Genomic DNA, 12,432 nt, shown 5'->3' with positions numbered 1-12,432 from the left:
CAGCATTGTTGAGCAGTACTGTTGCATAGCACCCAACAGGGACAGGCCATGTTTTGAGAACCAATCCCTGTGAGATATTTTTGTGCCTTTGTCGGCACACCCTTTAATTTTGAGACTACTTCCAATTGCAGACTTTTTTTTTCATATGCACCAGCCCAGCCCTCCCCTCCCTTTGGGCAGCAGCAGCCCAAGGCCTGGACCTTTGTGGCGTTTGCAGGAATCTGACCCTGCACCATGGATATTATTGTGAATGGGGGTTTTGAAAGTATCTTCCTTGAATCACCAAGGTGGTCAGCACCTGCTCTGCTGGAGAGTAAGATGATCTGCTAAAGTAGCTGTTCAAAATCTGTGTGCCTAAAGGTGCCAATTAATGGTACAATTTTTATGATTAATTCTAAAAAACGATTAATTTGTTAGATTGGAAATTATTAGGGATGGTAAATATGATCCGAATCAGATTTATTTCGCCAAGTACAACGGGGGTTGTACCCGGAATTATTTTTGGCACAACAGGGTCGGAGATGGTACAAACACATACGTGCAATCCAACACATACAATCAGGTACAGTAGTACAAGTAAGCAAATAAATACATACATACATGCATACATATATATATATATATATACATACGCACATATACCACAGCCCTTAATCTGGTGAAGGACGCTTGGGGAAGTCAGGAGTGCTATGTGAGGGGAGCAGCCTTACCGTCTGCAAATTGTTCTGAGTTGATGCAGGATTATGCTAATCTCATAAGCAAATGTATGCATCTTAAAATTAAACCAACTGAATTCTGCAAGGGTGGAATTTGATTGGTCCATTTTGAAACTGCGTACATGTTTATACCCAGTTTGCATAATCGTGCATCTACATTGAACTCATTGATCATCATCCCTAGAAATCCTTTGTGACTAATAAGGTTTTTTTTTTGTTTTTGTTTTTTTTTTACTAAGAAGTGATTGTATTTGTCTCATACAAAAGAACCAAACATACTCAATGAGCTGTAAATTAGGAGATTTAAACAAATATTATTTACTAGGGTCACAGTGAATAAGTACTGATGACTTAGGGTAGAATCACCCTTCTGTGTGAGGAAACTGTGGACAATTCCCCACAAGTGTTTTGCGGCACTACTGTGCGTTTTTTAATGTGTATTAATACATGCGCTTTTTTTTCCTCAGTAGCTAGTGATTTTAATGTGAAAACACAGACGTTGTGGGGAAAAGTGGTGCAGGTTGTATTTTTTTTCCTAATCCTTTGCAAAAACCCAGATTCCTCCTGGAAACGCAGTGGCCCTATAGACTATCATTGCCTGCGCTTTCGCATGCAGTTTTCGCAATGTGGCAAAACGCTGCAGAAAAAGAAAATTAGATCACAAATTTATGTTGGAAAAATAGCTAACAGTAAAGTTCTTTTAATAATAGTTGGTCTTAAAAAAATAATTAATAGATCTTATACAATGTATACAGTGGGTTGCAAAAGTATTCGGCCCCCAGTTTTCCACATTTTGTCATATTACTGCCACAAACATGAATTAATTTTATTGGAATTCCACATGAAAGACCAACACAGAGTGGTGTACACATGAGAAGTGGAACGAAAATCATACATGATTCCAAACATTTTTTTACAAATAAATAACTGCAAAGTGGTATGTGCATAATTATTCGGCCCCCTTTGATCTGAGTGCAGTCAGTTGCCTATAGACATTGCCTGATGAGTGCTAATGACTAAATAGAGTGCACTTGTGTGTAATCTAATGTCAGTACAAATACAGCTGCTCTGTGAGGGCCTCAGAGGTTGTCTAAGAGAATATTGGGAGCAACAACACTGTGAAGTCCAAAGAACACACAAGACAGGTCAGGGATCAAGTTACTGAGAAATTTAAAGCATGCTTAGGCTACAAAAAGATTTCCAGGGGGCGGAGTCAGCCATGGCCGTGTGAGGACGCTGGTGCCTGGAGCTCCTCACCCGAGATACTTAAACAGCATAGATAACCTTATTCCAGACCTGGTAAAAGGCCACGAGGTGATGGCCAGAGAGCCCCGGAGAAGCCAGAGACATCAAAAGCACTATACCGAGGTGACTTGCAAACTCCGCACTAAAAACAAGTCTGTCCAGACCTATCAGCGGGTGCCTCCCAAGATGGCTGACAGCTCACTGACGAAAGACAGGCCTGACAAAGACACAGAGGCTGCCAAAATGATCTCTAAATCTTTAAAGGAAATCTGGGACTACCTCCATAGTTAACCTTCCAAGGAAGACCTTTCTGACCTCGCAGACAAAATCACCTCGTCCACAAGGGAAGAGATACGAGGCATACAGGAAGATCTGACTGTTCACGAGGAGCGGCTCACTGCCTTGGAGCGTGAAATATCCACACTTCAATCTGAGGTCGGTAAAGTTAAAGAAGCGCAATCGCAGCAGAAAACGCTGAATAGCTTGCTGAGATCAGGGATGGAAGACCTCCAAAACTGCAGCCGCCGAAACAATATTAGAGTAAGGGGACTGCCTGAAACTATCACTACGCAGCAACTTGAACAGACACGGGCGTCCATCTTTAATGAATTACTCGGCAAACCAGCAGATACGCCACTGAAACTTGATCGAGCCCACAGAGCTCTCAAGCCCATGCCAGCACCAGATGAACTTCCCCGTGACATCATCTGTCGGGTCCATCACTTTGCAACTAAAGACACCATTATGAAAGCAGCGCGCCAGAGAGACGCCATTGAATATGAGGGAACCCCCGTGATGTTGTTTCAGGACTTGGCGCCCAGTACTCTCATGCAACGCCGAGCGCTACAGCCTGTCATCAAATCGCTTCGAGAAACGACAAGTCATACACAGTGAAGACGCCTGCCGATCTGCCAGAGCTGTTCCGCACTTACGGCCTACCCACAGTCAAGGCCCCGGAATGGCAACCAGATCACATCCCAACTGGCCTACCTCAGCGTTCCAGACAGAGGAGACAACCACGCGATCAGCGTTAGCTGACACGAAACAGCAACATAGGGGTCGTGGACTACATGCCAGATAAGTACTGTTCATGTGCCTTAATATTCTATCCTACTCCTGCTATAGAACTACTACGCCATACAGGCTGCCAACCAGAGGACTGTGTCCCAAAAGCCCGCCATCACTCATTCTTCCACTGCTTCCCTTACTCCCTTATACATGATGGCTAAAAATAACCTTTCTATATGCATCCACGTATAGTGGCGGACTTCTGATGAGGACTTCATGTAAGAATTAGATACCTTATTCTAGCAGTATTTGCAGCATATATTACTGTCTTCACTAGTAATACCAGAGATACAGTCCATGATTTAATTACCCCTGAATGACTTGATTATATATATTTATGTGATGCATGCTTAATCCACACAATGGCTAAACTGAGGTTGCTTTAAGGAGATTGCTATGACTAGAAACTGATCTCTATAGACTTAACATACGCCTAAACTGGGTGCTAGCCTATATATACAGTGGAGGTAATAATTTTTGACCCCTCACTGATTTTGTAAGTTTGTCCAATGACAAAGAAATGAAAAGTCTCAGAACAGTATAATTTCAATGGTAGGTTTATTTTAACAGTGGCAGATAGCACATCAAAAGGAAAAGCGAAAAAATAACCTTAAATAAAAGATAGCAACTGATTTGCATTTCATTGAGTGAAATAAGTTTTTGAACCCCTACCAACCATTAAGAGTTCTGGCTCCCACAGAGTGGTTAGACACTTCTACTCAATTAGTCACCCTCATTAAGGACACCTGTCTTAACTAGTCACCTGTATAAAAGACACCTGTCCACAGAATCAATCAATCGAGCAGACTCCAAACTCTCCAACATGGGAAAGACCAAAGAGCTGTCCAAGGATGTCAGAGACAAAATTGTAGACCTTCACAAGGCTGGAATGGGCTACAAAACCATTAGCAAGAAGCTGGGAGAGAAGGTGACAACTGTTGGTGCGATTGTTCGAAAATGGAAGGAGCACAAAATGACCATCAATCGACCTCGCTCTGGGGCTCCACGCAAGATCTCACCTCGTGGGGTGTCAATGGTTCTGAGAAAGGTGAAAAAGCATCCTAGAACTACACGGGAGGAGTTAGTGAATGACCTCAAATTAGCAGGGACCACAGTCACCAAGAAAACCATTGGAAACACATTACACCGCAATGGATTAAAATCCTGCAGGGCTCGCAAGGTCCCCCTGCTCAAGAAGGCACATGTGCAGGCCCGTCTGAAGTTTGCCAATGAACACCTGAATGATTCTGTGAGTGACTGGGAGAAGGTGCTGTGGTCTGATGAGACCAAAATAGAGCTCTTTGGCATTAACTCAATTTGCTGTGTTTGGAGGAAGAAAAATGCAGCCTATGACCCCCAAAACACCGTCCCCACCGTCAAGCATGGGGGTGGAAACATTTTGCTTTGGGGGTGTTTTTCTGCTAAGGGCACAGGACAACTTAATCGCATTAACGGGAAAATGAACGGAGCCATGTATCGTGAAATCCTGAACGACAACCTCCTTCCCTCTGCCAGGAAACTGAAAATGGGTCGTGAATGGGTGTTCCAGCACGACAATGACCCAAAACATACAGCAAAGGCAACAAAGGAGTGGCTCAAGAAGAAGCACATTAAGGTCATGGAGTGGCCTAGTCAGTCTCCGGACCTTAATCCAATAGAAAACCTATGGAGGGAGCTCAAGCTCAGAGTTGCACAGAGACAGCCTCGAAACCTTAGGGATTTAGAGATGATCTGCAAAGAGGAGTGGACCAACATTCCTCCTAAAATGTGTGCAAACTTGGTCATCAATTACAAGAAACGTTTGACCTCTGTGCTTGCAAACAAGGGTTTTTCCACTAAGTATTAAGTCTTTTATTGTTAGAGGGTTCAAAAACTTATTTCACTCAATGACATGCAAATCAGTTGCTATCTTTTTTTTTAAGGTTATTTTTTCGATCTTCCTTTTGATGTGCTATCTGCCACTGTTAAAATAAACCTACCATTGAAATGATACTGTTCTGAGACTTTTCATTTCTTTGTCATTGGACAAACTTACAAAATCAGTGAGGGGTCAAATAATTATTTCCTCCACTGTACATAACAATCTGCACAGCAGAGAAATACAAGTTAAGCACTTCTTCATATTAGAGACATATGGGTGTGGATCATGCATACAAGCGAACATGTTTAATGCATCCTATGGATAATATGCCTATGCCCTCTATGAGGGCTTACATATGCCTATCTTTATCTAGCCTACTATGTGAATGCATGCTGGATCAAACTGCTATAAATTGTCTCTACACATGCAGGAATATGGCAGACATAAATGACATCTGTCTAATGCTCATCTTATTAGACTGCCAATTGCCAAAGAGAATATTCTTTACTTTCAAATAGGCTTCCATATACTCTCTATCCGCTTTAACCGCCCCCAACCATTGAAGCCTTAACCTAGCTAGGCTCCCCCACTAAGGAAAAGCAACTCTTTTTGTATATATATTTTAGATGTAACAGCTATAGGATGTAATGGAAATGGCCCACACTAATTTGAGATACCTCTCAACCCCTAAATAGATTATAACTTCAGTCCCCTGAATCTCAGGTTAACTGAAAATTTCACTCCCAAAAAATAAAAATATAAATAGCAGGTTTAATTGCACAATAGAATGTATATAAGAGATGCTTGCTGGCCAGGCTTGCCTACCACCTCCGATCATCAGCTAACTATACCAACTGTCATATTGTCTCACGCTATGTTTACTCCTTTCCTTTGAGAAATGGAATAAGGTTTTCGATTATACTCCTGGATGGGTGGGGAGAACCTTTATGCCCTGTGCGACGATGGTTCCCCCGCTCCCTCATAGGAAAGTCTTACAGACTACATACCACTTTACGGTACTAAACTCACGTAGTTACACTAATAGCCCACTTTTGGGCTATTCCTTACTGTTTATGTTTAAGTTTTTAGTCCTGGATAGGTTGCCAACGAACGGTTTTGTTCAATCAGATGAATGGCCAATCTGAAGATTATATCTATTAATGCCAGGGGGCTTAACACTCCTGAAAAACGGTCTACATTGCTACATGATATGCACAAACAGCAAGCAACCATCGTATTAATACAAGAGATACACTTTAAAGGTAATAATCCACCAAAATTAAAGGATAAGAGATACCAATCAATATATATGAGCAATTCCCCTGACTCCAAAACTAAGGGCACAGCGATTCTCTTACATAAAGACTTACTGATTAGTGAAGTGGAGACAACAAAAGATGACCAAGGCAGATTTATCATTATGAAATGTAAGATTGGAGGTCACAAATACACTATAAGCTCAGTATATGTACCTAACGCTGACCAGGTGGCCTTCCTACTGCGATATTTGAATATACTGGATTCTTTCGCAGAGGGAAGTATCATCATTGGGGGAGACCTTAATATTCCATTAAATCCTACTCAAGACACCTCACATGGCAAATCTTCCATTCCATATAACAAACTAAACAAACTTAAAAAAGCTTTGCATGACCGCCAGTTAGTGGACATTTGGAGAACCCTCAACCCAACCACACGAGACTTCACATATTACTCCACAGTACATGGCATATATACCAGAATAGACTATTTGTTGGTCTCACATAATTTATTATCTGACTCTCCCCTTACAGACATTGGAATTATGACGTATTCTGATCACGCACCTATTTCTCTGACTCTCGACTGCAGAACTCGCAAAACTAGGCCCATGAACTTGAAATTTAATATCTCCTTGCTTGAAAACGAAGATATTGTCGCAAATATTAAAACCGAAATTGACAGATACTTTACCACTAATACCGCTGAGTATACGTCTTCTGTAATTGTCTGGGAAGCACATAAGTGTGTGCTAAGAGGATACCTGATTCAGTTGGGATCACGACTCAAAAGGGAAAGGGAACAGACACTAAAAGATCTGACATTAGAAGTACACACACTAGAAACCAAGCATAAACAATCACTAAATCAAACAGATCTCGATAAGCTCACCAAGGCAAGAGAATCAATTAAAAAAATTCTACAATCTAAAGCTCGCTTAGCTGCATATTGATGTCAAAATCTATTCTACCTGCATGGAAATAAATCAGGACGCTTACTAGCTAGAGCCCTACGACAACAGCAGCAAAGAAACTACATATCACAAATCATAGATTCTACTTCTAAAAAACATATTCGCAGTGAATCTATCGCTGATTCCTTTAGAAATTTTTACTCCACTCTCTATAATCTCAAGAAAGGTAGTCCCCCTGATACGCATACCTTAATGGGAAAAATAAAGACTTATCTAGCTGAATAAAAAATGCCTAAGCTCCCCCCAGATGTAATAGAGTCTATTGAGGAAGACTTTTCTGAAACGGAAATCCTATTGGCTAGTAGACCCCAAAAAGTCGCGGCATATGCGGATGATTTATTATTTTTTATCACGAACCCCTTAATAACCCTACCAAATCTTCTAGCTGAATTTAAAAAATTTGGAGACCTCAGTCTCTTCAAAATAAACTTTGACAAACGTGAAGCACTCAATATTAATTTACCTCACAATACACAAGCTCACTTAGCAACACAATTCCCCTTCAGATGGAACACTATACATATATCTTATCTAGGGACAAAAATCACGCCAGACGTGAAAGATCTTTTCCAGATGAATTTCCCACCTCTAGTTGAGACTCTGAAAACAGACTAAATAAAATGGGATCATCCCCACTTCTCCTAGATGGGGAGAATTGCAATATTAAAAATGAACCTGATGCCCAAACTTCTGTATCTATTTCAAGCTTTACCTATTTATATACCTAATTCATTCCTGCGAAGGGCCCAATCATTATTTGGTAAGTTTATCTGGAAGGGAAACCCCCTCGTCTCAAAAGACAAATCATCCATAGACCTAAGCACCTTGGTGGCCTAGCAGCTCCTGACATTCAGAAATACTACTATGCGGCCATACTGACAAGGATAGTGGACTGGCACAGACATCAACACTTTAAACAATGGGTCGAGGTAGAACAAGCTGCTACAACCTTTCCACTCATAAACCTGCCTTGGTCATCCGCGATTCCACGACGCCCCTGGGCTAGCCTTTCAACATTACACAATACCCTTAGGGTTTTTGCTCTGACAAGGTCCAAAAAAGAGATCTCGCCATGGCCTCCTCCTCATGTCCCAGTACTGGACAATCCCGAGTTTGAACTAGGCTGTTTGAACCACTATTTGCGAGAGTGGAGGAAAGCTGGTATTAATACCGCAGACAAGTTGTGGGGTCGAGGAAATTGGCTCACGCTGACCGAATTAAAAAATAAGTTTAATAATCAGAATCTGGATTGGCTAGGGCTGGTCCAGCTACATTCATTACTTAGAACATTAAATATACGCCCAAATTCTACCAGACCACAATCTGGGTTTGAACTACTTTGCCATGCCCAGGGATCTTCCCAAAAAACCCTATCTGTGATATACTCACTGTTAGTTGATCAATGTAATGATCGGTGTAACACAGAGAGGATCTGATTATTGGTGATCTGCAGTATCACCAAAAATACAGATATACACCTGATTATTGATGATCTGCAGAATCACCGATAATCAGATATATTACTAACCTCTGGACACCTGAGTGATATGAGTGTTTGGTGCAACAGTAATACTTTGAGGACAATACCTGGACAACAGGTATAAAGGCAGTAAGGAATACTGCACCAGAGAACAAGAACCTAACAGTAACCTGGGAATTTCCCGAAAGGAGGAGTCAGGCTGGGAGTAGGAAGGACCAGAGTGTGAGTGACACCAATAGGAGGATGTCACTGACTGATCTGTGAACTATCTCTTAACAGGGGAGATAGCTCTCGAGGTCGGGCAAGCCAGGTCGTCAACACACGGACAGATAAAGTACAAAGACAGGAGGCTGATTCGGTAATCCTAAGGCACGCAGGGTTTGGCAACAGAGTATCAGATATAGCGAAGTACCGAATCAGTGATCAGAAGAGAGGTCAGGAAAGCAGAAAGTCATAACAGATAATAACAATGCCTAGTCTTGGGTGTGAGCTCTGTGATCATCAACACCCTGGAACTAGTCTGACATTTAACACAATGGTAATACAAGTCCCTAGTCTTGGGTGTGAGGTCCGTGATCATCAACACCCTGGAACTAGTCTGAAGTATAACAGAATGGTAACACAAGTCCCTAATCTTGGGTGTGAGGTCTGTGATCATCAACACCCTGGAACTAGTCTGAAGTATAACAGAATGGTAACACAAGTCCCTAATCTTGGGTGTGAGGTCCGTGATCATCAACACCCTGGAACTAGTCTGAAGTATAACAAAATAGTAACACAGATTCTGACAAAAAGGTCTGAGTGCTTCCACGTAGTGATCGCAACGGCAGTCAACATGTGAATGACCAGCACCCAGTATATATAGCACAGCACTCTCCAGCGCCTCCCCTAAGTGCTGGACCAATGGGAACTGGTAGAATCGTCAGCTGACCGGCTTGGTCAGCTGACTCCCTTCTGGCTGTCATAAAAGTTCTGCCTCTCAGCGCGCGTGCGCGTCCTTCTGAACCTGTGTGGACTATCAGTCCCAGCCACACCAGACATGTGTTGTGTACCACCCGCCGCGCTGGACGCGGAACCAGCCGCACCGCTATCAGGGCATGCGGCAGTTTCTCTGCGTTCAGCCATACTAGCAAATGTAGGCCTACGCGTGCAAACCGCCGCGTTAGACGCGGAATCAGCCGCCTTGTTCTGAGCACACGCGGCGGCTTTTCCGCGTTTTCTCAAAATCAACCTCTTGATTCACTTTCCTATCTTTCCAAATGGGAGGGAGACCTCCAGTGCACATTCTCTGAGGCTCAACGATCCAAACTATGCATATTTGCCCATAAAACCTCTATCAGTGTAAAAACTCAAGAAATAAATTATAAGATACTCTCTCAGTGGTACTACACTCCACAAAAGCTGCATCAAATCTTTCCTAACACAAGTCCATTATGCTGGAGAGGATGCTCCTCTGTGGGCTCTTTGATACATCTTCTGTGGGAATGTACCTGCATAATACCTTTCTGGAAGAATGTGGAATCTCTAATAAGGGAAATGACAGCAAGGGAGGTCTCCTTTACCCCACAATTTTTTCTTCATCTCAACAGCTGGAGCATCAAGGCCTACAAACATTAGTAGTAAGACATATCCTTAATGCAGCGAAAGCACTTATAGTACGCAAATGGAAAACGCGAAACGTGCCTACCCTGAAGGAATTGGATACCGAACTGAATCATATAAGTAACATGGAAAATACAATAATGACACTACAAAATCGGTCAGAACAATATTCCAAAACTTGGAGACTATGGTCCTTTTACAGGGAATCTGAGGAATTCCGTAGTCTTCTGTCTATATAGGGATCAATATAGGATAAGATCCTCTGCAGGGATCACTATAGGATAAGATCCTCTGCAGCTACTTCTCTTCTCGCCCCCTGGCACTGCTTCAGACACCTGTATTAATATTCAGTTTAGAGCGTTGGCCTCCTATCACCTGGACTTAGTAAGTTGTGTTACAACCCCCTTAACCCCCCCCCCCCCCCCCCATCTTCTCCCACCTCCCCACCACCCTCATCTTCCCCTTGTTGTCCCTCCCTACCCTACCACACCCTCCATCTATGCCCCTCCATCCCACTGTCATGCTAGATGCAAAAGATATACTGATGTTCCAGAGAGATATACAATAAACACACCAAATATAATACTCTCGCTTTAATACATGAAAACATCTTGCAACACTGGGTTTACTTTTATTATCCGTTTTATTATTGCATTAACATTTGAACTGACTGTTTATGTAAAATTGTTATTTACAGTGGTGAAATATTTATAATGCACAAGCCTTTTCTATACAAAAATGTTATGCTGGATGTAGAAAACTGCTACTGCTATGCTGTTGATACGTATTACATTTCTTGATTTTCTCCTGCACTGTATGACAGTAACTTGCTTTACCCGTTTTGTTCAAAAATCATAAAAACTTTACAAATAAAAGTATTTGAAAAAAAAAAAAAGATTTCCAGAGCCTCAAAACATCCCACGGAGCACTGTTCAAGCGATCATTCAGAAATGGAAGGAGTATGGCACAACTGTGCACCTACCAAGACAAGGCCATCCACCTAAATTCACAGGCCGAACAAGGAGAGCGCTGATCAGAAATGCAGTCAAGAGGCCCATGGTTACTCTGGACGAGCTGCAGAGATCTACAGCTCAGGTGGGAGGCTCTGTCCATAGGACAACTATTAGTCATGCACTGTACAAAGTTGGCCTTTATGGAAGAGTGGCAAGAAGAAAGGCATTGTTAACAGAAATCATAAGAAGTCCCGTTTGCAGTATGCCACATGCCATGTGGGGGACACAGCATCCAGGTCAGATGAGACCAAAATGGAACTTTTTGACCAAAATGCAAAACGCTATCTGTGGCAGAAAACTAAAACTGCACATCACTCTGAACACACCATCCCCACTGTCAAATATGGTGGTGGCAGCATCATGCTCGGGGGGTGCATCTCTTCAGCAGGGACAGGGAAGCTGGTCAGAGTTGATGGGAAGATGGATGGAGCCAAATACAGGGCAAACTTGGAAGAAAACCTCTTGGAGACTGCAAAAGACTTGAGACTGGGGCGGAGGTTCACCTTCCAGCAGGACAATGACCCTAAACATAAAGCCAGGGCTACAATGGAATGGTTTAAAACAAAACATATCTATGTGTTAGAATGGCCCAGTCAAAGTCCAGATCTAAATCCAATCGAGAATCTGTGGCAAGATCTGAAAACTGCTGTTCACAAACGCTGTCCATCTAATCTGACTGAGCTGGAGCTGTTTTGCAAAGAAGAATGGGCAAGGATTTCAGTCTCTAGATGTGCAAAGCTGGTAGAGACATACCCTAAAAGACTGGCAGCTGTAATTGCAGCAAAAGGTGGTTCTACAAAGTATTGACTCAGGGGGCTGAATAATTATGCACACACCACTTTGCAGTTATTTATTTGTAAAAAATGTTTGGAATGATGTATGATTTTCGATCCACTTTTCACATGTACACCACTTTGTATTGGTCTTTCACGTGGAATTCCAATAAAATTGATGCATGTTTGTGGCAGTAATGTGACAAAATGTGGAAAACTTCAAGGGGGCCGAATACTTTTGCAACCCACTGTATGCATCAGTGGTACGATTTTTAACTTTATCAGAACAGTTTCAATCATAAAAATCCACCTGGTGGATCGATAAACCAGATAAGTACGATGGACTATATGATCCTCTTTAATATAGCGTGAGCAACTGCTAATTCCTTTTTTATGCAACTCAATCTTATTTATTCAATCCAAATATAAAATTGTTCATAA

At 42.2% G+C, this 12,432-nt stretch overlaps 1 protein-coding gene across 4 annotated transcripts in view; it reads left to right on the top strand.

Moving 5' to 3' along the window:
* PLEKHD1 (pleckstrin homology and coiled-coil domain containing D1) overlaps positions 1–12,432 on the top strand; it is a 664,905-nt gene that overhangs the window by 492,667 nt on the left and 159,806 nt on the right. The window lies entirely within an intron of this gene.

The sequence above is a fragment of the Hyperolius riggenbachi genome, chromosome 9, assembly GCF_040937935.1.
Source record: "Hyperolius riggenbachi isolate aHypRig1 chromosome 9, aHypRig1.pri, whole genome shotgun sequence".
Classification (NCBI taxonomy): domain Eukaryota; kingdom Metazoa; phylum Chordata; class Amphibia; order Anura; family Hyperoliidae; genus Hyperolius; species Hyperolius riggenbachi.
Note: the sequence above shows the minus strand (reverse complement) of the source record. Positions and strands in the feature narration are given on the sequence as shown.